General features: G+C 36.4%; 1 long non-coding RNA gene across 1 annotated transcript; it reads left to right on the forward strand.

The window, feature by feature from the left end:
- The first annotated feature begins 191 nt into the window (after positions 1-191).
- LOC122689682 lies at positions 192-20,877 on the forward strand. Its single transcript, XR_006339883.1, has 4 exons — positions 192-312; positions 3,784-3,893; positions 14,435-14,529; positions 20,847-20,877. It is a non-coding gene; the product is annotated as an uncharacterized LOC122689682 (long non-coding RNA).
- The last annotated feature ends 6,436 nt before the right edge of the window (positions 20,878-27,313 follow it).

Genomic DNA, 27,313 nt, shown 5'->3' on the forward strand with positions numbered 1-27,313 from the left:
AGTCGACGTGGGACGAGGACTACGCAGGGGGCGAGCACGAGGGGGCGGTGGCGGCGGGAGGGGCGGGCGTGGGGGGCTGGGTAGCACGCGCCCGGCTGGGAGGGGTCGGAAGGGGGCAGGAGGGAGGGGTCGGAAGAGGGCAGGAAGGAGGGGTCGGAAGGGGGCAGGAGGGAGGGGTGGATGGAGCCGCCGAGGAAGACTCACCCAGGACCAGCGCTCTGGGATTCCCTAGCGGTCTCTGAGCGGACACATTTAATACGCCTGCCCAAGCCCCCGATCGCCTACTTGGGGAGTTTCACGACCCTCAGGACGGTAACAACCAACTAACCTTCATAAAATCCTTACTGAGATAGTTCTGAAAGCTGAAGTACAGTCAAGTATGAGGCTAGAAGGAGCGCTGAAAGTTATCTGTCGAAGAAACAAATGTGCAGTTGGTGCGATTTGTGGAACGTCTTTGCTGCAGTTAGTGAACTTGACCAGGGTTGGTGGTCTTTGGCAGAGGCAAAGGACCCTCCACATTAGGGCTGTCTGTGGCTCCTCTTGTTTGACCACTCTACTGAAATCTGTTAAAAATGTTCAGCCGATTCCCCGCCCCCACCCCACCGCCAAGGTTCTCAAATTGAGTTCCCTGAGCTCTGGCACCGGCATCCTTCAGGGGTGCATTCCAAATGTAATTCCCCAGGCTCCACTTCCCGCCTCGGGGGCGGGGGTTAGGGTCTTGTGGTCGAGAGTGAAGCTTCAGGATGGGGGAATCCCAGGCGGAGACTTGTCATACGTGAGAGGCTTGGTGGGAAGTTGGGGCAGGGCCTGAGGGATACACAGGATTTCCAGAAGCACAGATAATGAAGAACTTTCCAGAAGGATAAAACCACATAGACACAATGGTGGAGAGCAGGAATTCAGAGCATGGGTTTAGCAGTATGTCCAGGCATGCTCAATTACGCAGAGATACACGTAGCTGGTGGCCGAAACCAACTCTGCACGCACCCTAATCTTATCTAAAGCCGTGTTTGCTCAGTGGGTGCATTTGGGGAAGGGAAGTGAATTAACTATAGACCGTGGATCTTTCCCAGTTGGAGTGGTCACAACTGGAAAGTCACAGTGCCCACTCCTCCCCCATATTCCTCTCCATGTTTAATGCTATATCAGGATGTGGGTGAGGATGGTAGATAGGGAGAGACCTGACAATGAAAAGAGTGCTGACAACTTCATAGTTAGAACTGACATCACTAGAGAATAACTGATTGCAAATTCCTTTAACTTAACCTACCATAATGCCATAATGCTTTTTTTTTCTTATTCCACCTCATAAAAATGGATATTATACAATAAGATTTCATGGCATGCTTTTTCCTGTTGTGGTAGAACAAAATAAGGCTGAACATTTTGGAAAGTGTATATATATATATACATATATATATATACACACATACATATATATGTATACACACATATATGTAGATAAATACAGATATATTTCAATTGTAAAAGTAATTCTTATAACAGCTATCATTTATTGAGAGTGTATTTGTGTCATGCACTGGAGGGCTGTGCTAAGCACTTCAAATGTTTTATGTGCATTCGGTCTCACAGTAACTTTGTGAGGTAGGTTCTATTTTTATAGCCATAATTTAAAATGAGAGAACTGAGGCCCAGAAAGAGTAATGATGACTCCCTCATGGTCATACAGCTTGTAAATGGAAAAGTCAGATTGTGAATCCCTGTCTGACTCCAAGGCTTTTACTTGGAGTAAATAACAACTACTCATTATTTTATAACTACAGTTTTTCTATTTCTGTCCCTTTAAAAACCGTGCCAACTATCCCATCATGGAAATTTTACAGTTGTTGCGTCTTGTGCACTTTCTAAAGACAGCCATAATTTCTAAAATGCGTGAATAAATATTGAATGCAAATTATGTATAACACTTTTCATAGGATATTTAAAGGCAAAAATAGAATGTCTGAAACACTTTTTCTTTTACAAATTCTTTTAAAATAATATTTATAAAATGTAATAATATATGCCTACATTTGTTTGGTTTTTGTTTGGTAAAAATAACGCCCATATAAATAGTCCTAGTATTATGTCTCTCTACTTTTTTGATAATATAATTATGCAATATGTATGTATAGTGATGTGTTTTTAGACAATGTACAGATTATTATTTTGTATTGGTAAACAAGGTGTGTGAATTTCATCTAGAGTACATGAAACACATTTTATTTATGTCAATACTATCAGATTTCTTTGAGCTTTTTCACTTCAAGATGTAAAGCTTCCAGACCAGAGCCAAGTTATGTTGAGAGATATACAGTTTTGTTTAGCTTACAAAATTGAACCTTTATTTACATTTGATTGCTTCCAGTTTTTGGAAAACACAATGTCTGGTAATATATAAGTTTACACACATTTATTGTTAAAGTGCATTTACAGTTAAAGCAGTAGATATAAAGGCCTGAAGATAAAATTTCAGATGTCTGCATAGCCTTCTGAGTATCAGGGTCTCCATTACATTTTGTTACCTGTGAGAGCCACTGTATGTATGACAACATCTTGTCAGTCCTTACTAATCCATTTGTACATTCATTATTTCTTTGTGCTACTAACATATCCCTAAGTAAATTTGTATTGGCCTCACCTATCTCCCCTACACATTCCCCTCTATTGGTTAGGGGCTTATATGAGTGGTTTCGGGGCACTGTCTCATCCTGTTCTCTAATCACTTACTATGTTTAAATGTTATTTTCTTAATCAGATTGTAAACTCCTCAAGGGATCAGGTGATGTTTCCTATTTCTTCTCCTTCATCATATCCTTCCAGTTATACACTAAATGGTTTGTAAAACTTGCTTGTCCTATTGATAAACTAAAAGAACAAAGGAGAGAAAACAAAATGAAATATCAAAAAAATTACAAGTAAGATATTTCAAAATCAAATTACTTGAGTAGGGGAAGTGAAGGATTTGATTTATAATATTGGCACATAACTTACTTGATGTTTTATATATATATATATATATATATATATAATGTCAATATAGATATCTGTATTGGTCTATATATTACATATATTCAAACAAGTTATGTGGCATTGTCATCTATATCTATTTATCTTTCTATATTTATATATGGTACCTTTCAGCCTCCTGGATCATTTTATCAACTGTGTCTGTCCACCTTTCTAATCTATGAATAAAGAAAAGGATCTGTCTAGCTGAAAAGCAAGTTAGATTACCAATTTAAAATTAGTTAAGGGAGAAGATTGATTATTTCACTGTGGTATCGTGAACATAAGCTTGATTGTTAAATTATTTGTCTCAGGACAAAGGCACTGAAAAAGAAAGGCAGGGTAATAATAAAACTGTTAGGTTAGTAACAAGTCTTTTGGAAGAAGTGTTCTTAAACTATCTTTTATGTATTCTTCCATGCAAAAATAGATTTTAGAAATAGAGGCTTTAGAGATTGGAGTATACTCTCAGGTATAAAGGTATCTGTCTTCAGAAATGGGGTTATATAATTCTTTCTGATACATAGTCTATAGATGTAAAGCAAGGCTATTCTCAAGAATATTTTTGACATCTTGTCTATATTTACATGTATACCTTTCCATTATCTTTATCCACAAGTATAAGGCACTAAAAAATAAAGAAATGTAGTTAATTAGGCTTGTTTTTAAAATAATACATGATAATGATAGCCTGTTATTTATAACAGACAAGGCAAACTATTCTTGAATTATTAAATTGAATAAATTGTCACTTAATCTCTAATTATAATACAGCCATAGCATTTCAAGCTGTGACCTTGTCAAGTTTCCGAAGATAAGCAGCTGTGAACCTGGTTTGTAGTCAAGATGAGAGACTTGTTCCCAACCTCACGAAGCAGAATCTGGTAAGGATGACTCAGCAGGCTATGTTTCCCTGACAAAGGCACTACTAAAGGCATATGCTGTCAGATGGGGAAATAAAGGAAAGATTTATCACAGTATTTCATTTACTAGAAACAGAATTATAGGGAAAGAGGCAATTTTGACTCTATGACCTCTTCCTTGCCCTTTCCCTGTCTATCTCCTCTAAGCTGAAAGAATGCCTCAGAGCCCAAGCTTGGGCTTTGTTTATTGAGAGGGTAGATTCAGAGCTGCTTGTATGTTTTATGGGAGGCTCAACAGTGTAGTTTTCTTGTCTGGAAAATTTCATGGACATTGAAACTTGGTGGGCTACAGTCCCTAGGGTCGCAAAGAGTTGGACATGACTGAAGTGACCTAGCGCGCACACACACACACACACACACACACACACACAACAGTGTATTGCTTAAGAAAGTGGACCTCAGAGCCACATAGCATGGTTTGAATTCTGTTTCTGTGGTTTTCCCATCTTGGAACTGGGTGAGTTAGTATACTTTCTTTGGGCTTTTTCCATTATCTATAAACAGGATAATAAAACCTATGCCCTTGGGTTGTTTTGATGATTAAATACATAAAAAACACTAAGAACAGTGTGGAAGATTAGAAGTTTTTAATTTCTCTTAAACCTTAATGACTTTCCCTCCTTTCCCATATTTAAAGTTACAATTTGGAAGTCTCAGAAATGGGAGTTTTTGAGTGTGCACTGCAGTATAATGCACACTTACACACCCTTACTAAAAACTAGTACACACAGGGACAAAATATTTGCAGAGATAGCTGCTTGTCTGCACACATACAGCTCATCAATCTCGATTATCTGTCCAATCTATAGATAAACATTCTGTCTAATCTATAGGGTTAGGGTTATCTATAGGGTTATAGATAAGCATTCATATGGGAAGAATTTATTGTGGAAACAACTTTATAGTATGCTAGTAGATGATCAGGACTTCCGTGATGGCTTAGTGGTAAAGAGCCCACTTGCCAGTGCAGAAGGCACAAGAGACACAGATTTGATCCCTGGGTTGGGAAGATCCCCTGCAGAAGGAAATGGCAACCACTCCAGCATTCTTGCCTGGGAAATCCCGTGGACAGAGGAGCCTTGTGGGCTATAGTCCATGGAGTCACAAAAGAGTCAGACATGACTTAGCAACTAAACAAGAAGTAGATGATCAAGGAATAGTTTGGAAGGTTTCATTCTGCGAACCAGCCAGATTGAAGTTCCTGTTGCTCATAGATGTCAAAATAAATATGAACTCCTGTGCAAAAAGTAGATCTTCTCTTTCATTTGAGGACATTGCCTACCATTGCCCACTTGATGATAGTAGTTAAACTGGACAGAAATGACTAAAAATCTATACAGACCACGGTGTAATATCAGATAGATACATGAAGGAAGCCTGTGAAGTTCATTGATAAACAGTTCTATTCCATGTTCTGTAGTGTCTTAACTGGATAGAGATACCAGTTATTATTTTCCCTAACTTAGATACCCACTTACACTTAGCTTAAACCTTACTTCAGTTTCTTTTCCAAAATGAAGAAATTCACCTTTAGTTTCTTTGTCTGAAACTAACATGGCCAACTATCTACTTGATATTTTGGACATCAAAACACAAACTCAGCACGTGTAAGTTCAAGATCTTAACTTGACTCCCACATACCTGATCTTTTATCATTTCCTGTCTTAATGAATAGCACCATCGTCCATTCAGCTGAGTAAACTGGAGTCCTAAGAATTGTCCTTGACACACAGTGCTCCCCATCTTCGGGTCCAACATCCATCTTCTAACAGTTTTCAAATCCACTCATTTTTCACCCTTTCCACAGCAGCCACTCTTTCCTGAGCCACTGTTTGGTCTTGACCAGACACTAGAATAGTCTTATAACTGATTTTCCTACAACTGCTTCTGGTCTCCTCCATTAAACTCTCCATACTGCAGCCAAAGTACTATTTTCAAAATGCAAATATAGCCATGTCACTGATCTGATTTAAACAAACTGATATTTTCCTACAGTCTTAAAATAAGGACCAAAATCTCTAACATAGCCTACGAGACCCAGCATGATCTTATGTTCTTAGGTTCTCCAGCTACATTACTATCTTCTTTTCATTGCTTTTTCTGCTCAAGACATGCTGGCCCTTAATTTCCTCTGTGACATTACATAACTTCATGCCTCAGATCATTTTTTGCATGCTGTTCTCTCTGCCTGGAATGCTTTCTACCTGTAGATCTTCCCACCTTTACTTCCCACAGGTACTTGACCTTGTTAAGTTCTTATCCTTCAGATTTTAGGTAAGTTTTCACTTTCTTATAGAGACTCTCCTTGACCAACCCAGACTAGGTCTGATCTTCTATACATGGAGATCCCCTTAACTTTACTTCGTGTCATTTACCATAGGTGAAATGGCATGACTATTGATACTCCTGTGACTCTTTGTTTATTTAATGTCTGTATCTACCAAAAGATCAAATGAAAAATTCATGAGGACAGAGGCAGTATCTGTTATGCTCACTAGTGTAACTCCAGTGTTGAGCATGTCACAGAAATAGTCAGCCAATATTTTTTTAATAATACTGACTGAAATTTTAGAGGCCTCAGATCTTTAACTGGTACATCAGAACTCAAAACTTCATGCTATTTGATCAACCGCTTCTAATTGAACACAGCATGGAGGGGAAGAACTTTTGCTACCTTCTAGTCAAACATTAACTCCTCCACTGTGATTATTTCATTGATTCTTCCAGATAGGTCTAAGGGTGTCTTTTTTGTACAATATGTACACACTTCCATTATAGCAATTAACTTACTTCATTGCAGGCACTGGCTCATCTAATTCTAAAATAAATGCAAGCTCCTTTGAAGTAGAAATATTTTTTCAAGATATATTTGGATCCCCAGAACCTAGCACAATGCCTGGCATATAGATGACCCATAATCTTCTGCTGAATGAATGAACAATTGAATTTGGTCTTTATCAAAACCCTTGATAATATCATAGCATTCTGAAGTCTGGTTCATGTATTTTCAGTTTTATTTTTTAATCACCTTAGGCCACCAGAGGACTGTACCATAGGATCGTATTAGCTTAGTATTTGCTGAATCAGTTTCACTCACTTGCACTTTAATGTTATGCTTTAGACAGTTATCAGAGGTCATTAAAAATAGTCAAACAGCTATGTGGATATTCTTTCTTCATTTATTGTAAATCTGTTATGAAGGGCACCGTTCATCACATTGCTCAATGTCCCCTTTATACAATGCCACACAGAAAATTGATTTTATAATATAATGACAAAAGTCTTTATCTCTGGAATCATTATATTTTCTCCTTTCTGACCATGAGAATTATATAAGGGAACAGACTATGAAGTCAGAGAGTCCTTGGATTTGAATCTTGGGTCCACTTAAAGATTTAGTTTTGTGACACTGGGCAAGATAATGTTCCAACTTCAGAAACTTTCCCTGCAAGATGAGGATTATAACACCTACCTTCCATGGCTGTAGTGAAGATAGATATAAGGTCAATGCAGCTAGCAAAGTTCCTGGCACACAATATGTGTTCAGTATGCAATAAAAATCATATAATATTTTCCCCTTGGCTGCTAGGAAGCACAGAGACAAACGTGATACTTAACTATAGCAGTTATGTCAACCTTTCCGTGTTTCCTTGAGCTGATTTTGATTTTTTTAAAAATTTTATTCTTAAAACTATTTCATTATGGAAAGAATGCATATAAACTGTGTAAAAGGATTATTACCTCTGAACTCTGAAGTACAACAACAAAATCTCCTTTAGTTAGAAACCCTAAAGTTATAATTATCATAGACTAATGTAGTGTAGGGAATGTTGAGATTTAAGGCACAGAGAAGAAACCCCAGTATTTCTACATATCCCCCCTTTTAGGTGCCACAATATATTAAATCTCACCATTAGAGATTCCTCTCCCAACAGAACTCTTGAAATGTAAACACACAAATATGCATTAAAGTATTACTAACTTGTCATCAGAAATAATAAGATCAAAGACAGGAAGGATTGCTTAGAGGAAAAAGGCATGAAGAAGTGAATAGAAGGGGGAAAATGGTAAAAATATTTTAAAAAGAAAAAAAGCTGGAAATAAGGGAAGAATGCAGATTACTGATTTGGCTCATAATCCTAATTTCCTTCAGGTAGATCATATCATACTGTTCTTTAGAATATAAAGTAAAGAAGAAACAATTGCTTTACAATATGTTCTCTAACTAAAGAGACTTCTTATTATGGAACATGCATTTAAAATGATCATAGATATCATTGTGAAAAAAATATGGAAAAAAATGGGCAATATCCTTGGACAATAAGATAGATTGCAGTGTGAATGATTAATGATTAATGGTTGTATTTACTCAACAAGGATTTATTACATGCCTATGATATGCTAGATGGCATTAAATATTAGCAAATACTAAGATTAATGAGACATAAAGTCTTTCAATGAATTGTCATTATAGTGTGACAAAAAGACAGAATGGAAAGAGAGGAGACAAAACTCATTCACCAAACACTTACATGGATAACTATTATATATCGGGAACTTTGCCAGGATGTATGGGTATATCACATATATTTTTTAGATTAAAAGTTATTATTAACATATATTTTGTTGTTGTTTAGTCGCTCAGTCATGTCCAACTCTTTTGCGCCCCCGTGGACTGTAGCCCACCAGGCTCCTCTATCCATGGGGATTCTCCAGGCAAGAATACTGGAGTGGGTTGCCATGCCCTTCTCCAGGGGGTCTTTCTGACCCAGGGATCAAGCCCACATCTTCTGCATTGGCAGGCGGATTATTTACTGCTGAGCTACCATGGAAGCCCTTATGTATATATGCATCTATTTAAATATATATATATATAAAATATCATATATATATTTTATCTATATTTATTATAGCTTCTAGTGTTTGATTACTTATGTTGCACAACAGGTTTTGCATATATTATCTGTATTCTTCACAACACATCTGTGTGACAGAGGACATTCTTTCACTTCTACAGATAAAGACACTCCAGTTTAGTGATTAGCTAATAAGTGACAGAGGCAAGATTGATTCCAACCCAGGCTAGTGTCCTTTCCTCTATCACACTGTGTCCATTACAATATTCTTTTCTGGACCTTTCCTAGTACCAAAAAAGTGTTGAGTGTGGCACGAGGTAAATCAATATGCTCCAGTCATGTTGCCTGGCCACTGAATGATTTGGAGATCTACCCCAACCTGGGTAATTCCCAGCCTTCATATCTTGCCCTGCCAGCATCTTGCTAGTTGTGTCCGTAGCCTCTAAGGTGGTCTCCAATGAGCTCCTAGTTTCCATACCCTTATAGAATTGATGCTTTTGAACTGTGGTGTTGGAGAAGACTCTTGAGAGTCTCTTGGACTGCAGGGAGATCAAACCAGTCCATCCTAAAGGAGATCAGTCCTGGGTGTTCATTGGAAAGACTGATGCTGAAGCTGAAACTCCAGTACTTTGGCCACCTCAAGCGAAGTGTTGACTCATTGGAAAAGACCCTGATGCTGGGAGGGATTGGGGGCAGGAGGAGAAGGGGACGACAGAAGATGAGATGGCTGGATGGCATCACTGACTCAATGGGCATGAGTTTGAATAAGCTCCGGGAGTTGGTGATGGACAGGGAGGCCTGGCATGCTGCGATTCATGGGGTCGCAAAGAGCTGGACACGACTGAGTGACTGAACTGAATTGAACTGATATAATCCTCTCCTTTGGCACCAGACTGGCCTAGTGACTTGATTCTAATCAACTTAATATGACAGAAATGATGGGATGTCTATGAGTCATTTATTGGGCTGGCCAAAAATGTTCATCCAGGTTTTTCTGTAGCATCTTATGGAAAAACCCAAATGAACTTTTTGGCCAACCCAATACAAAAGACTGTGATCTCCATCTTCCCCCTTGATCTCTCACTGACTTACTCTGAGGGAGAAGCCAGCTGCCATGTTGTGTGTTGCCGTTTGGAAAGACTCGCTTGGTAAAGGACCTGGTGACAGCCTGCTGATGGCCACATGAGTGGGAGTGGATTTCCCCCACCGTGCCCTCAAGTGAGCTATGAGATGAGTCCACAGCCCAGGCTGACATCTTGATTGTAACCTGATGACACAGTTGGAGCCATTGAAGCTCACATGTGCCCAGATTTTTCTGATCTACACAAACTGAGATAATAAATGTTTATTTTTTTAAAGCTATTATGTTTGGGGATAATTTTTCCATAGCAATAAATAATTCATATACTGGAGGGAAATTTTTCCCAAATTTCTTAATAGTTGGTCCAACCAAAATAATGGCTGGGCTAGTGACTCAACATGGCAACAAATACATGATTTGAGTTCTTGAAACATTAAAACATTTACTGAGCACTTACCAAGTACTTGACCCATAGGAGTTTATCTTAGTTCTTTAAAACAACTGGATGGAAATACTGTATTCAATCCCATTTTGCTGATAAGGAAACTGAGGAACAGAATTTTCCAAGTTTGCACAGCCAATATGGTAGTAAAACTTTGATTCTTACCTAATAGTGTGACTGTGGGCTTCCCAGGTGGCGCTATTGGTAAAAAAAACCTGCCTGCCAGTGCAGGAGACATAAGAGATGCAAGTTCCATCCCTGGGTCAGGAAGATTCCCCTGGTGGAGGGAATGGCAACCCAATGTAGTATTCTTGCCTGGAGAATCCCATGAACAGAGGAGTCTCAGTTCAGTTCAGTTCAGTCATTCAGTCATGTCCGACTTCTCTGAGACCCCATGAATCACAGCACACCAGGCCTCCTTGTTCATCACCAACTCCCAGAGTTTACCCAAACTCATGTCCATTGAGTCGGTAATGCCATCCAGCCATCTCATCCTCTGTCATCCCCTTCTCCTCCTGCCCCCAATCCCTCCCTCCCAGCATCAGGGTGTTTTCCAGTGAGTCAACTGTTCGCATGAGGTGGCCAAAGTATTGCTAGGGGGCTACAATTCATAGGATCAAAAAGAGTCAGACACGTCTGAAGCGACTAGGCACACAGGCACTGTGACTCTAGAGTAAGCATTCTTAAATAGATAGCCATGTTGTTTCAACTATACATATTCTCAGTATATTTCCTAGAGGTTACCTAAGTGATTCTTTCTCCCAGTCTTTTATTTTTTTGATAAGGACATAAAAGGAATATTGATCAAATTTATAGATGAAATTAAACTGGGAAGCAGAACAAATATGATGCATAAGAAACATGATTCAAAGATATCAATAGACTGGAGCTACATTCCAGTTCTAGCATGATTACCTTTAACTGGAACATGTGCTGTCTTTCCATATTTTAAACTTTCAGGTATAAAAGGAAAGTGACATGGTTTCACACTTGGAAATCCATGTTAAAGGACTTTGGGATTTTATTTAATAATAAAACCAAAGAGTGAATAAGAAAGGTCCTCTGATTTTAGACTGTAATAATAAAAGTGCAGAACATAGCAAAAGCAAGTTTTACTCTTTATGAGTAGGCTAGATTACCTCTGAAGGGCTGCATTCAAATTAGTCACCTATTTTAAAGAACTTTCGACCCACTGGTAAAATATGTTATCACGGTATTGTGTGGGTGGTTGCTGCCCCCCAGAAAAACTTTGAAAACTTGTGGGGGTGTTTCTTTGTATTAAAAAACAAAATTTTTAGTTGTAACTTACACATTGCAAATTATTGTATTTACTATAAATTTATTTCATTGAATTTCTCATTTATATTAAATTTCAAGAATTATATAGATTTTTGTAATAGATGTGTATAAGTAGGCTCTATTTATGAGTTTAATTTCAGTAAGGGGATGTTGCAAAATATGGTCATTAAATCTGATAAGCTTGATAAGAACAGCACTGGAACATATTTAGGGCAGAACAAGCAGAGTGGAGAGGAGACTTGGAAACAAATCGTTTGGGAAACTGGAAAGAAGTGAAGTAGTGTGACAGAGAGAAGAGAAATATTAGTCTAGGGTAGCATGAGAGTTATTTTAAATACTGATGGCTTGTCCTATAGAACAGATACTATAGTTGTTTCATGGTGTCCCAATAACTAAAATGAGATAAAGAAAGAAAATTCCAGACAGCAGATTTTAGTGAAATGCAAGAGAGATGTCTCCAAGCAGACATTATCTGATAGAATTGGTGACTTCATGCTGTTGAGAGTTGCAAATTACTACATATAGTCAAGTACTATCTGCTTGAGTGACTAGTACATATAAGGTGTTCAGGGACTATGTGTTGAATAAATTTCAACACGAATCTAAAGATTCAAGCTTTAGATTGGTCATTTGAACTAGATAAACTCTAAGGTTCTGTCATGCTCTGAAAGTTTGGGATTAAGACTGTAACTGAACAGCATCGAAACATGTATATTATCAAGGGTGAAACAGATCACCAGCCCAGGTTGGATGCATGAGACAAGTGCTTGGGGCTGGTGCACTGGGAAGACCCAGAGGAATCGGGTGGAGAGGGAGGTGGGAGGGGGGATCGGGATGGGGAACACATGTAGATCCATGGCTGATTCATGTCAATATATGGCAAAAACCACTACAATATTGTAAAGTAATTAGCCTCCAACTAATAAAAATAAATGGAAAAAAAAGACTGTAACTGAAAAATATAAGTATGTTATATATCTTTGTAAACTGTGAATTTCAGAATGTGGAGGCTATACTGGCAAAAACCACTACAATGTTGTAAAGTAATTAGCCTCCAACTAATAAAAATAAATGGAAAAAAAAAGACTGAAACTGAAAAATATAAGTATGTTATATATCTTTGTAAACTGTGAATTTCAGAATGTGGAGGCTATACATGTGACAATGAAAGGAAAAATAATGGCATATTCTGACCTGTATGCTACAGAAATGTCGACTACCACAGTACACAGTAGATGATGACTGTCTATCTACACAATATACAGAATCACAAAATTGCCAAAATATCTTTTTAAAGCATAAGTTATTAGCTCGATTTTGGTAAAGTTTTATAAATTGACAGGCTATGTTAAACAAGGAACCACTTTTGTTCTCCTGTTAAATGATGGAAGAAGGTATATATGGCAGACATTCTCATTTACTGGGTGGATTGTGTGATGGCAGTAAGTAAAAAATTCAGAAATGAGATTTAACTCATTTGATTCTCCTTATCAATAAATATTGACAGTCTCTTTATCAGCAGATACTCATTGAGGATATATTACATATGTAATGATATCCTTGGTTGTGTAGAACATCTGCAAGATATAACAAATAACGTCCCATGCCATCCTACTTTGGTTAGAAAAGTAAGATGAAAATAGCATGACATTTATAATAATTTTTAAAATTCCCAAGTATAAAATTAAGTACCAACATAAGTAGTCATAAAGAAGTCATAAAATGTCTTATACTGATAGGACAATTGTGAAGAAAATTACTTGGTATAGGCTGTGACACAGAGAGAAGAATTCATGGAGGAGCTGTGACCTTGAACCTTGAAGTTTATCTGGATAACATGAGCAGCACAGTGTATAAAATAGCCTGATGAAAGCAGAGTAATTGTGTTATGGAAAAGTGGGAAATTGACTTGAACATTAAGCTAAGGGTCATCCAATTATAGAAGGCTTTGGAAGTCATGCAGAGTAGAACTGGTAAATAGGGAAATACCATAGGTTTTTGAGAAGATGAATGAGATGATGGGTGTATCATTCAAAGGAAATTAGATTAGCCATGGTTTATGAGTGGACTTAATCAAGGATAAAAAAGACTGTAGAGACAAGTAGGCTGTACTAATCCATTCACAGGGGAATAGTGTTTTAGAATGACATATTTTCTCTGGAAATGAAATTTAAGGTATAAACATGTCTAAATAATGCTAACAAGACTTGTGTATTGCCTGGGCAGATGAGATGAAGAAGTAGTCAAGTGGCTACAAAGTTCTGAGCTTAAGAGTTGACAGAGAAAACAAAATTTAAAAGGAGGACACAAAGAAAGTGAGGATGTGGATTTCTAAATTGATTCAGTATTGAACAAGTGAATTTAAGATGGCTCAATTTTAAAAAAGCAATGAAAGAAATGAATCCTCCTCTTAACTTGAAAAGTTCCTTTGAGACATCTCTCCTGATTTCCTCATAATAGCAGTCACAAATAACGAAACCTTAGTATTCTTTAATTTCTTATACTGGAAGGTATAAAGTAAATTTTAGGATTTGTTATTTTGAAATGCTAAAAATCATGTTATGAATTCCTAAATAAAATATGGTGGTAGGTATTAGGGAAAACAGAAAATGCTGTAGCACCATCATAACTCCCATTCTTTAGAAACTTAGCAAAAGATAATACTGAGGGATGGTGGAGAGAGCATTGTGAAAAGTAGAGGACTGAGTGCTGGTTGTCATTTCATCTCATCCAGATGTTCTCTTATCTCTTGGCAAGGAAAACTGTGTTCTGCTTATAAAAACAACCGCCTTCAGCATCATCTCTCTTTTTTTTTGCCATGTAGGGATTGAACACACATCCATCCGCTGCACTGGAAACTCAGAGTCTTAACCACTGGACAGCCAGGGAAGTCCCAGCATCATTGCTTTTTGAAGGCAGGTGTGTATAATCTCACTTGTGCCCAAATGACAGTGGGAATACAAGGAGTTGACGTGGTTTGCAAAAGCATCCTATATGTGTGTGTGGGAAACTTGAAGGTAAATACTGTATTCTTTCATGTCCAAATGTTCTATGAAATTGCTAATGGGACAAGAAAACATGAAGAAAAAAGTAAGAAAAAACTCAAGAAATGTGAACTTCTAGAACTTGGTTCATGGCTATATTATGTCAAAACGACTGGTTGAAAATTCCAAGAAAAGTGCATTCAGACCAGTTTGATGCTATATTTGACTGGAGTGGATTCTAATGCACTGCACACAGTAGCTATTCAATAAATATGAATAATGATGCTAGTGATTTAATAAAATTTTAAACTTCGTAACCCATTGGGCAAAATATTGACAACTCTAATTGTTTATACTGGTCACCTCCAAAATTCTTTTTTTGTATCCTTTAACCAACATCTGATTCACTTCCCTACCATGGTGTTCACCATTCTACTCTTTGATGTATGCAGTTGACTTCTTTAGATTTCAGATATAAGTGAGATCGTACAGTTTTTCTGTGTTTGATATATTGCACTTAGTGTAATGTCCTCTAAGTTCATCTATATTGTCAGAAACAACAAGATCACATTCTTTCTTAATGCTGAATAATATTTCATTGCACATATATGCCACGATTTCTCTATCTATTCATCAACTAATAGACAGTTTGTTTTCATGCATTGGCTATTGTGAATAATGCTGCAATGAATATAGTAGTAATCCTGTCACTGTGTATATGTTTATCTAATCATCATGTTGCACACCTTAAACATATACACTTTTCATTTAAAAATAACAGAAAAGAAAATTTTAAAGAAATTAAAAAAAAGAAAAACCTGGGACACCCTGCCTCCTCTTTGGACTAGGTATGGAGTCCTGGGTTACACAAAGGGACTTAGACAAGAACTTTCAAGTTTTAAAATTTTGTTTCAGTCTCTTTTCTCTTTGTACAAATTGGCCTGTTCCAAGAGTACAAAGAATGAAAATAAGATAATAGATAGAAACATGTCACTGGTAACAAGAGAGAGATCTAATGATTTATTTTAAAACTTTCTAAGCTTTGAAACTAAGGAGAACTTAATTTACATCTACAGAACTTATGCACTTAAATGAGCTATTTTTGTTCTCTTGCACGCAATCTCCCCCTTCTGTTCCTGCTGTGTTCCAGAGACAAATCAAAATAAATTTACAGTAATAAAATTAAGAGCTTAAACATGCTGTTCTTGTATATGTTCGTTAAGTTGTTCCCCCCCACCCCACCTACTGCGATTTGCCATGGAGTTTCAAAAACTCTTTATTTGGTTGGTAGACAAGCTATTTTATCACAAAAGTACAAAATGTCATTTTGAAAGCCTAATAACTAAAAAATTACATTTGCCCGCCATAGAGAATCCAACAGTTTGTGGTTGTTAGAGAAATGTCACTGAAGGCATTGAGTTAACATATGCAAACAGCAACAACTTTCCTTTCTTCTTTAACTTTCCAGTCAAATAAAAACATTTTTGCAAGTTTTAGATGAAATCATGTTCTGAAATTTAAATCATATGCTTTCCTTGGCATGAGAAAGACTACTGACCTTCTCTAAGTACATAAAGCAGGGTGTCTCGTGTTGTTTGAAGATATTTTGAGTTTGCTTTTTAATGTGAGCCCTATGTGAACAAGGAGCCTTGCTTGAGTGTGTTTTGAAAGTGGAAGGAGTGCCAGGTCCCAGCTCTCCAATGGAGAGCTGGCAAGTTGCCCTACTCAATATTCATCCACTGAGCAGAAAAATATTGATGTTCACAGAAGAAAAGAATTAAATATGCATTTTAAAAGTGTAAATAAAATGTGTCACTCTATAAGCTTTTGAGGATTAGGAGGAATCAGACATTCTAACTTTTATTGACACATTGACACCAGCAAAGGTAAAGAAAAGATGATAGAATGTCATAAGGTTTACTCATTGTGTCTTGAAATTCTCATACTAATAAAAGTATTATTATTGGAAGCATATAAAGATAAGAATTATCTGATTTCACAACCTCTGCCAGCAAAATAGCGAAAGAGAACTAAGGTTAAAATATTATACAGAGAGAGGGATATAAGAGGCATTTATTTGCCTTTATTTAGCCTTGTGCTTTTATCATGGATTAATTTCATCCCCTCTGAGCTATTGATTAATTGATTTACAAACTTCGGGGCATGAAGGTAGACAATTTTGCAGAGTTATTTTGTTTGTTTGACCAGCTAAATAGAGATTATTGGGATAAGTTCAAATGACCACATACATATATTATTAAGACTCACTTATATTTTCTATAATATGTAAATTGGCCCAAGGTATCACATTGAAGTTCAACTATCCAAAACCCTTTCTGATTTTGGTAATTAACAGTCTTAACAACACTTTGTCACTAAGCAAAACTGGGGCGAATGCTGACTTTCAATATATATTCACTATGCAGCATGAAAGAGTATAAATAATATTATTTGGGAGCATTTAAAAGTGATTCTTTTAACTATTTTTAAGTTAACATAGAAGTTTAAAGATGAAAAAAACTAGAATGATTAGAGAATTTCAGAAAATAAATACCTCCTATTTTATGAGTGACTGAACTGTTTAAGTAGGTATATACCATTTTTTCTTTGTTCTTATCTTTCTATTAGATGCTCAATAAATACTTCTTGAATAAATAAATGAGTGAATTTCCTATTAGCTTCTAAAGGAAAGGAGCCATGATTTAAACATCTCTCTATCCCCACGGTTCAGGATATTATTTGACAGAAATCTTCACCAAGAGTTTATTCTACCTTTACTCTAAAATATAGAATAGAAGTATGAATACATCTCAAGCTTATCTTTAAGTCCTTCCCTACAACCTTTAACCTATTCAAGGTATCTCTGATCTTGAATTCTTAAGTATTTGAGGAATCCCAGTTCAGTTCAGTTCAGTTTCTCAGTCATGTCTGACTCTTTGCAACCCCATGGGCTGCAGCACACCAGGCCTCCCTGTCCATCACCAACTCCCGGAGCTTACTCAAACTCATGTCCATTGAGTTGGTGATGCCATCCAACCATCTCATCCTCTGTCATCCCCTTCTCCTCTCACCTTCAATCTTTCCCAGCATCAGGGTCTTTTCAAATGAGTCAGTTATTCACATCAGGTGGCCAAAGTATTAGGGTTTCAGCTTTAGTATCAGGTTTTCCAATGAATATTAAGGACTGATTTCCTTTAGGATGGACTGGTTGGATCTCCTTGCAGTCCAAGGGAGTCTCAAGAGTCTTCTCCAACACCATGGTTCAAAAGCATCAATTCTTTGGTGCTCAGCTTTTTTATGGTTCAAATTTCATATCCATACATGACTACTGGAAAAACCATAGCTTTGACTAGACAGAGCTTTGTTGATAAAGTAATGTCTCTGCTTTTTAGTATGCTGTCTACATTGGTCAGAACTATTCTTCCAAAGAGCAAGCCTCTTTTAATTTCATGGCTGCAGTCACAATCTGCAGTGATTTTGGATCCCCCAAAAATAAAGTCTGTCACTGTTTCCATTGTCTTCCTGTCTATTTGCCATGAAGTGACGAAACTGGATGCCATGATGTTAGTTTTCTGAATGTTGAGATTTAAGCCAACCTTTTCGCTCTACTCTTTCACTTTCATCAAGAGGCTCTTTAGTTCTTCTTCACTTTCTGCCATAAGTATGGTGTCATCTGCATATCTGAGGTTATTGATATTTCTCCCAGCAATCTTGGTTCCAGTTTGTGCTTCATCCAGTCCAGAATTTCTCATGATGTACTCTGCATATAAATTAAATAAGCAGGGTGACAATATACAGCTTGACGTATTCCTTTCCTATTTGGACCAGTCTGTTGTCCCATGTCCAGTGCTAACTGTTGCTTCTTGACCTACATACAGAATTCTCAATAGGCAGGTCAGGTGGCCTGGTATTCCCATATCTTTCAGAATGTTCCACAGTTTGTTGTAATCCAGAGTCAATGGCAAAGCCGTAGTCAATAAAGCAGAAATAGATGTTTTTCTGGAACTCTCTTGCTTTTTCAATGATCCAACGGATGTTGGCAATTTGCTCTCTGGTTCCTCTGCTTTTCTAAATCCAGCTTGAACATCTGGAAGTTCACAGTTCACGTACTGTTGAAGCCTGGCTTGGAGAACTTTGAGCATTACTTTGCTAGCCTGTGATATGAGTGCAATTGTGTGGTAGTTTGAGCATTCTTTGGCATAGCCTTTCTTTGGGATTGGAATGAAAACTGACCTTTTCCAGTGCTGTGGCCACTGCTGAGTTTTCCAAATTTGCTGGCATTTTGAGTGCAGCACTTTCACAGGATCATCTTTTAAGATCTGAAGTAGCTCAACTGCAATTCCATCACTTCCTGTAGCTTTGTTCATAGTGATGCTTCCTCAGGCCCAGTTAACTTCGCATTCTAGGATGTCTGGTTCTATGTGAGTGATCACACCATCGTGATTATCTGGGTCATGAACATCTTTTTTGTATAGTTCTTCTGTGTATTCTTGCCACCTTTTCTAAATATCTTCTGCTTATGTTAGGTCCATGCCATTTTTGTCCTTTATTGTGCCCATCTTTGCATGAAATGTTCCTGTGGCATCTCCAATTTTCTTGCAGAGATCTCTAGTCTTTCCCATTCTATTGTTTTCCTCTATTTCTTTGCATTGATCACTGAGGAAGGCTTTCTTATCTCTCTTTGTTATTCTTTGGAACTCTGCATTCAAATGGATATATCTTTCCTTTTTTCCTTTGCCTTTCACTTCTCTTCTTTTCTCAGGTATTTGTAAGGCCTCCTCAGAAAACCATTTTGCCTTTTTGCATTTCTTTTTCTTGGGGATGGTCATGATCACTGCTTCCTGTACAATGTCATGAACCTCCGTCCATAGTTCTTCAGGCACTCTGTCTATAAAATCTAATTCCTTGAATCTATCTGTCACTTCCACTGTATAATCATAAGGGATTTGATTTAGGTCATACCTGAATGTTCTAGTGGTTTTTCCTACTTTCTTCAATTTAAGTCTGAATTTGTAAATAAGGAGTTCATGATCCTAGCCACAGTCAGCTCCCAGTCCTGTGTTTGCTGACTGTATAAAGCTTCTGCATCTTTGGCTGCAAAGAATATAATCAGTCTCATTTCTGTTTTGACCATCTGGTGATGTCCATCCCAGTTATAGTCGGTTATATATTTAACAAAAACTTTTATATGTGAAATATGCAAATAATTCCTATACAAGGAAGCCTACAGTATCAAAGTAACTTTTTTCAGCTTTATTGAAGTATAGTTGACAAATAAAGTTGTAATATATTTAAAGTGTACTACATGATTTGATAGCTGGGACCAAGAGTGCCGGGAGAAATATCAATAACCTCAGATATGCAGATGACACCACCCTTATGGCAAAAAGCGAAGAAGAACTAAAGAGCCTCTTGATGAAAGTGAAAGAGGAGAGTGAAAAAGTTTGCTTTAAAGCTCAACATTCAGAAAACTAACATCATGGCATCTGGTCCCATCACTTCATGGCAAATAGATGGGGAAACAATGGAAACAGTGACAGATTTTATTTTGGGGGGCTCCAAAATCACTGCAGATTGTGACTGCAGCCATGAAATTAAAAGAGACTTGCTCCTTGGAAGAAAAGCTATGACAAAGCTAGACACCATATTAATAAACAGAGACATTGCTAAGTCGCTTCAGTCCTGTCCGACTCTGTGCTTGCGGACAAAGCTTCATCTTAGCAAAGCTATGGTTTTTACCTGAAGTCATGTTTGGATGTGACAGTTGGACCATAAAAAAGGCTGAGCACCAAAGAATTGATGCTTTTGAACTGTTGTGTTGAAGAAGACTCTTGAGCGTCCCTTGGACTGCAAAGAGATCAAACCAGTCAATCCTAAAGGGAATCAGTCCTGAATGTTCATTGGAAGGACTGATGCTAAAGTTGAAGCTCCAGTACTTTGGCCACCTGACGCAAAGAACTGACTCATTGGAAAAGATCCTGATATTGGGAAAGATTGAAGGCAGCAGGAGAAGGGGAAGACAGAGGATGAGATGGTTGGATGGCATCACCAACTCAATGGACATGAGTTTGAGCACGCTTGGGGAGTTTGTGATGGACAGGGAAGCCTGACATGCTGCAGTCCATGGGGTCACAGGGTTGGACTTGACTGAGTGACTGAACTGGACATGATTTGATATATGTGAATGTTGAGAAAGGATTCCCGCCATCGATAAAATAGCTCTTTTCTTTCTTGATTGTTTACATGGCTTAGGAAAAAGCAAAGCCTTAGAGAACAAGACAGATACTGGCTTGAATACCGGCTCTACCATGTTACAAACTGCAAACTGAGGTAAGTTATTAAACTCTTCTGAGTCTGTTTCTTCACATATGAAATGTGGTTAATCATACTCAACTTATATAACTAAATAACAGATATGAAATTTCATCGGTGTATAAATAGTTGAATAGAACAGATACTTAGATACAACAGTTTCTTAAATCTATGTTTTCTGAATATTTTCTTTCTTAACATGCATAGTTTTGTGAAAAAGGTATACTTAACTAAAATGCAATTATCTTATAAATGATGTTTGAGTTTTGACAAGAATGCTTAGATATTTGTCTGGATTCAATATTAAGTTTTTGGATGGCACTATATTTTAGTATTAAGACTGGCACTATATTTTAGTATTGATGTTGCTGTGTTTGGAAACAAAAGATATACATTAGAATCCTGGCTCTTCCACTTCCTAACTCTGTAATTTCACCTCTCTGAGTTTTACATTCCACATCTCTAAAATGAGGATAAAATACCCACCTTACCTGCTTCTAAGGTTGTTATAAGAAAAAAAAGTGAGATAATTGGTGTGAAAATACTTTGTAAAGTGCCAAGATCCATGATCTGCTTTCCATGTGTTAGATTTGACTTGGTCTTCATTGATTTGTCAGAAGCAGTTATTTCATGGTTAAGAGAATTGACTGAGAATAATGACAGAAATTGCTTAAGAAACACATCACACATAATCTGCAATGATAAATTTTTATTTCATTCTCTATCACAGATGTGATACGTGACCTTGAAAAAATTACTTTTTCATTTCTTAGTTCTCAAAATGGGAGCAAGAATTACTCCAATTAGTGCAGATTAATATTAGAATTTCAAGGGTGATAACACATACTGAGATACTGGATTAAGAGAACCACTGTAATTGCAAATGTAACAGGGTGTTTCTTATTGTCAATAAGGAGTTTTCATTATCCAGTCTGTTTCTTTGGCTAAGAAAGGCATTGAGTCAGAGTTTCCCCTGCTGTTAAACTATAATACTATGTTAACATTTTACTAAATGGAACTGTCGTAGTTCCAAAATGTCAATAAAAGTAGTTCACTCCCAGGCAGTAGCTTTTCCGTTGTAAGAATCCGACTTATTCATTCATGATAATAACACCCAAATATGAACCTTAAAATTCTCTAAATGTATAATCATTTACATGTAGAATTGACATTAAGCATTGTCATGATAATGTCTTTAAGCTTGAGTGATATGCTAAAAATCAAAGAATTAATTTAAAATAAGTTGACAGAGAGCCCTGATCCACACAAAAATCTGAAATGGTGTTTTATTGTCAATGAATTTTATGATGGCAGCTGCGTGAAGAGTGGTGGTGGAGGGGGTGGTAGAAGTCATGAAAGGATGGGACAGTTAGTAATAGAGACATTTAATCAAGAAACTATTGCAATTAATAACTGGAAAATAAATCTTTATCTATTGTAATCAAACTGTATGTAGATAGGAGATTTGCATGGGTGACAGAAAGATTGAAATCACTAGAAGCTTTCAGCCATGAAGGAGTTGTGCACTGTAAACACTCAAATCAAGATCTTTCATCCATGACAGAATGGCTTGTTACTTTGCACAAAGGACAATAAATTGGTTTATAAGCAAAGAGTAATTTTTTTAAACACTCTACTACATGTATAACAACCCTTGTAACATATCTGTCAAGCACGTTATTTGTAAATACAAAAGGAATTTGAGAATAAATCTTAAAGCCAGAAAATCAGAGAGAGAGACTTTGGTGGAAATCAAATGTGTCCAAGAAATAGGTAATCACAAAATCCGACAAATTATCTTCCACAAATTACCTTCTTGGTGATGTACATCCAAAATGGAAAATATTACTGAAATGGCTGTATTTACTAAGATGGAGAAGAAATCCAGGAGCTAGAGTTTTTTCTGCATTGTTTTTCCATCTTACTGATGAGGCCTTAGTGAAAATAAATATGTAAGTTACAGGCATTCAATTCATTTTCTGTAGATCCAAATGACTCACAGTTAATGGTACAAACCAAAACATGTTTGCTAAAGTAAGAGAATGCTCCCATAAAACAATCCTGAATGCAAGCATAACTTTAATTTTCCAATGAAAGGAAGTTAATGTTCTTTTGTCTTTAATACAATGCTGTAAAAGAATCTTTGTTGTTGTTGTTTAGTCATTAAGTCGCGTCCAACTCTTTAGTGACCCCATGGACTCTAGTCTGCCAGGCTCCTCTATCCATGGGATTACCCAGGCAAGAATACTGGAATGGGTTGCCATTTCCTTCTCCAGGGGATCTTTCTGACCCAGGGATCAAATGTGCATCTCCTGCTTGGCGATCCCCAGGGAATGAATTTATGTCTCTTTCATCAACAGGAATATGTTTACCACTGAGCCAACCTGGGAAGCCCCAAAGCATCTTTAGTCAACTCAAAGCAACAACAACAATAATAATAGAACCCAAAATAATGGTTTTGAAATGGAATAAAAGGTCAGGGAAAAAAAACATTTTCACTCCTTAAAAATTGATTAACTTTTTTTGGATTATATCAAGTGTAATGAAGACTGTTTTCCAAAAGTTGTTCCATTTATGAGGAATTCAGTTATACTTGAAATAAACTACACTTTTAATAGGTCAATAAATTTATTGTTTACTATAGAAATTTTTTTTCCAAACCCAGCCTCAAATTAAAATTTAATGAAGTCTCATTAGTGTGTGTGTATATATATATATATGTGTGGTTAAGCTAGGAATGAATAATTACTGTTTACTTCCTTCCTTGAATTTTAGTATACCTCACCTATTTAACTTACTTGAATTTTCTCCTCAATAAAAGTTAGTGATTTCTCTCCCTCTCAGTCTCTCCCTCTTTCTTTTCTTCCCTCTATCATGTTTACAGACACACACATGCACATGGACACAGGCACAGATACACAGAAACACACACTTATACACTCACGCATACCATTCTTTCAAGGAAACCAGTTGCTGTGAGGACAATATTTACAATCTATGTAATACTTAGTCACTTTTGGTCAAGGAGTTTCATGTCTAAACTTAAAAATTTGAGACAGAATAGCTTCAGGAGGATATTATAAAGTGATACAAAAGAAAGTAAAAACATCATGAATAATAGGCATAGAAAATTAGCTGTCAGTAGATGTTTGAAATTGAAGGCTGACTTCTGATATGAAAATGCACACTTAAAACATCTTTAAAATATAATGAACTTAGTAAAACTTCAATTAATACGAATGGTTGAGGAATGCAGGCTTTAGTTTTTGTTTGCTGCTGGTTTTTGTTTTTGTTTTGATTGACCAAGTCTTAGGAAGAAGATCTCTTGTTTCAATCTCAGATGTTGAAGAGGAGATATGACACTGATACCTCATAAATACTAAGGATCATAAGAAACTGCTATAAACAATTACACACAAATTGGGTAACCTAGAAAATAAAATGGATAAATTCCCAGAGACATACATCCTACCAAAACTGAATCATAGAGAGACAGAAAATCTGAGAAGATGAGTAAGGACATTGAATGAGCATAAAAGGACATTGAATAAAACTTCGAGCAAAGAAAAGCTCAGGACCATTTTGTTTCCCTGGTGGATTCTATCCCACCTTTAGTGAATACCTTTCTAAATTGTATAGCCTCTTTGCCTTCCTTGCTGAGTTATTGTGAGCATAAAATAAATCAGGTCATAAATGTAAACCATGGATTACCTGAAAATTTGTTTTACATAGTAGTTCTCATAGTAGAACAGTGTGGAGAGAGAAAATACACTCTAGCTTTTATCTGAAAGTATGTTTTTAAAACAGATTCTTAATATCTGGTTTCCCTTATGTTTCTTTTTCCAAAAGGAGAGAAAGGAGTTGTCGAATTCTGCTTCCTAAAGAATGTAATCTAAACTTGTAAGCTTTGAACATTTATTACTACTATAGTTTTTAAATAGCAGAAAGTAAATGTTTCTCATAATAGTATATAGAAACTTATACCATAATACAGTAACACTGATGATATCATTGTGTTAAGAAAACCCAGCATTCTATGATTTATGAAATATGACTGCCTCCTCATTGGATATTTTAGGTAACAGTTTTATTTGTAGGTCATGTACTGTAAACCTCTATTTTTAAAATCATATCCTCTGCATTTTATAAATTACTTACTTATTTCTCCAAACATAGAAAATTATTTTTAAAAATCTTTGTAATTGCAAAAGAAATTCATATTTTCCCCAAGATGGTAATAGTTCTGTTTAGTTAATTTCTTTGTGCATAAAGATAGATCGCATAAATGTGTATAAAATGTTATCTTGATTTATGAACCACACTATAGATCTAAACGTTTCAATTCATTAGCACTGAATATAATGACTTTGGAAGCATTGAGGTATCTCATGACATAAATAGCTATCTAATGTCCAAAAGACTTGCAGCAAAAGTCTGATATCCACTGGGTAGGAAATTTGTATTAGACCAAAACATTTTAAGAATAAAAATGTCCTTAAAGTGGTTTTGCCAAAGGAGCAAAGGCCATCATCCTTCTGACATGCAGGACAGTACTAATCTTTTTATTCCATGAAGTATGGACTTTATACTCTTTGCTTTCAGGTTTAATCTGTTGTAGTTTTTATATAGTAGGGGTACTGGAACATAAGATTGTGATCGAATGCGAGGTTATATAGCCATTCTTATATTCTCATATAAGAAATGGATTCATGGACAATTTTGCTTAGAGTAAGAATGTTTTTCACATTTGAAATTAATAGATTTCCAATTCTTACTTGACTGTCCATTAACAGGTATTTTGTATTGCTTAATTTATAAAAATTTAATATTTTCCATTAATGATAATAATTTAAAATCATATAATTTGGATTCTATGTACATGGCAGTTCTAAAACATAAATTAGAAAGGTTTTGGTAAAATTGGTGATGTGACAGTTATTACAACAAAATTTTTAAAATTATTTGGATAATCAAATCAATTTCAAGAGTGCCCATAGCACAATCTCTGCATGTATGCTAATGCTTGATTGCCTAATGACAGATAATAATAGCACATTTGTGGAGTGCTTATTATTAGCTAGACACTGATCTAAGCATTTTGCATTTTTATCTCATATTTTATAGATGATAAATCTGAAACAAAAAGAGATTATATCACTTGCCTAAAGTCACTTAATGTGTACATTGTGAAAGCAAATATTTTAACTCTAGAGCTGACACTTTTAAGCTCTACACTTTACTGCCTCTAATGGTAATCTGCTGGAATTGAGGGAAACAATACTAAAATACTTCAGTTTTTAAGTTTCTGCTGATATGGGGGTATTGGATTTTTCTGAGGCTCTGAAAATAACAAAACAGCTCACCCTTGAACAAGTCATATGACTCCTCGGAGCTTCTTCAATTTCTTCATCTAGAAAATGAGAGTCTGAATGAAGTAGAAACTTCGTTTTCTTCAGTTTTGTAATTTCATGTTTATATTTGTATGATTTTCTCAGAGTTCAAAGAGGTAGAAATCAATGCACTGACTACTTAACAATGTAGAGAATGAGAAAAAAAGGACCATTGATTCTTAAATTTATTTTCACTGATGGCATGCAAATGGACGTCAAGCAAGCTTATGAACACAATCTTTGGATGTTATTCTTTCTGCTTAGAAAACATTCTTTCTCAATTCTTTATTGGGCTTACTCATACTTATGCTTCCAGACTTCTATCAACCTTTACCTCATTCAGGAAGCCTCTTTTCTTCAGGAAGCATTCTTTTTTCACTGCCATATCATCCACTGAGCGGTGACCTTCATTTTAATCAGATCTGTGACTTTACACCTCCTCTCCCTGCTGCCCCATGAAACTCTCCGTTTTTTTTTTTTTTTTTAGCCTGACTGCCTTCTACTCATATTTTGCTAGATTAAGAATTATCCCTTTAAGTATTTCTTCACTGGCCTAACCTCCTCTTCAAGCGGATTTGAATGTCCCTCTTTAGGATTTCACTATCATCCTACACATATCTCAGAAGGCTAGAAAGTTTATATTAAATGATGTATATACTTGGCTTCCTCCATCATTATATGATCTGAGAAAACAAAAGTCGTGTTTTATTAATTTTTATAAACCTAGAGACGTTGCCTGGAATGGAATGTGATCAATATTTATTTGACAAACTGGACTTAAGCGGTGATTCAATGCAGAGGTAGCCTTGAGGCATTCCTTTTCCACATCCTAAAGGGAGGGCAGTCTCCTCTTACTTGTACCTATAAAATCTATGAGAATCATATAGGGTTATCATTACCATCTTTCTAAATTCCATATGTATGCATTAGTATACTGTATTGGTCTTTATCTTTCTGGCTTACTTCACTCTGTATAATGGGCTCCAGTTTTATCCATCTCATTAGAACTGATTCAAA

Source organism: Cervus elaphus, chromosome X, assembly GCF_910594005.1.
Source record: "Cervus elaphus chromosome X, mCerEla1.1, whole genome shotgun sequence".
Taxonomy (NCBI): Eukaryota; Metazoa; Chordata; class Mammalia; order Artiodactyla; family Cervidae; genus Cervus; species Cervus elaphus.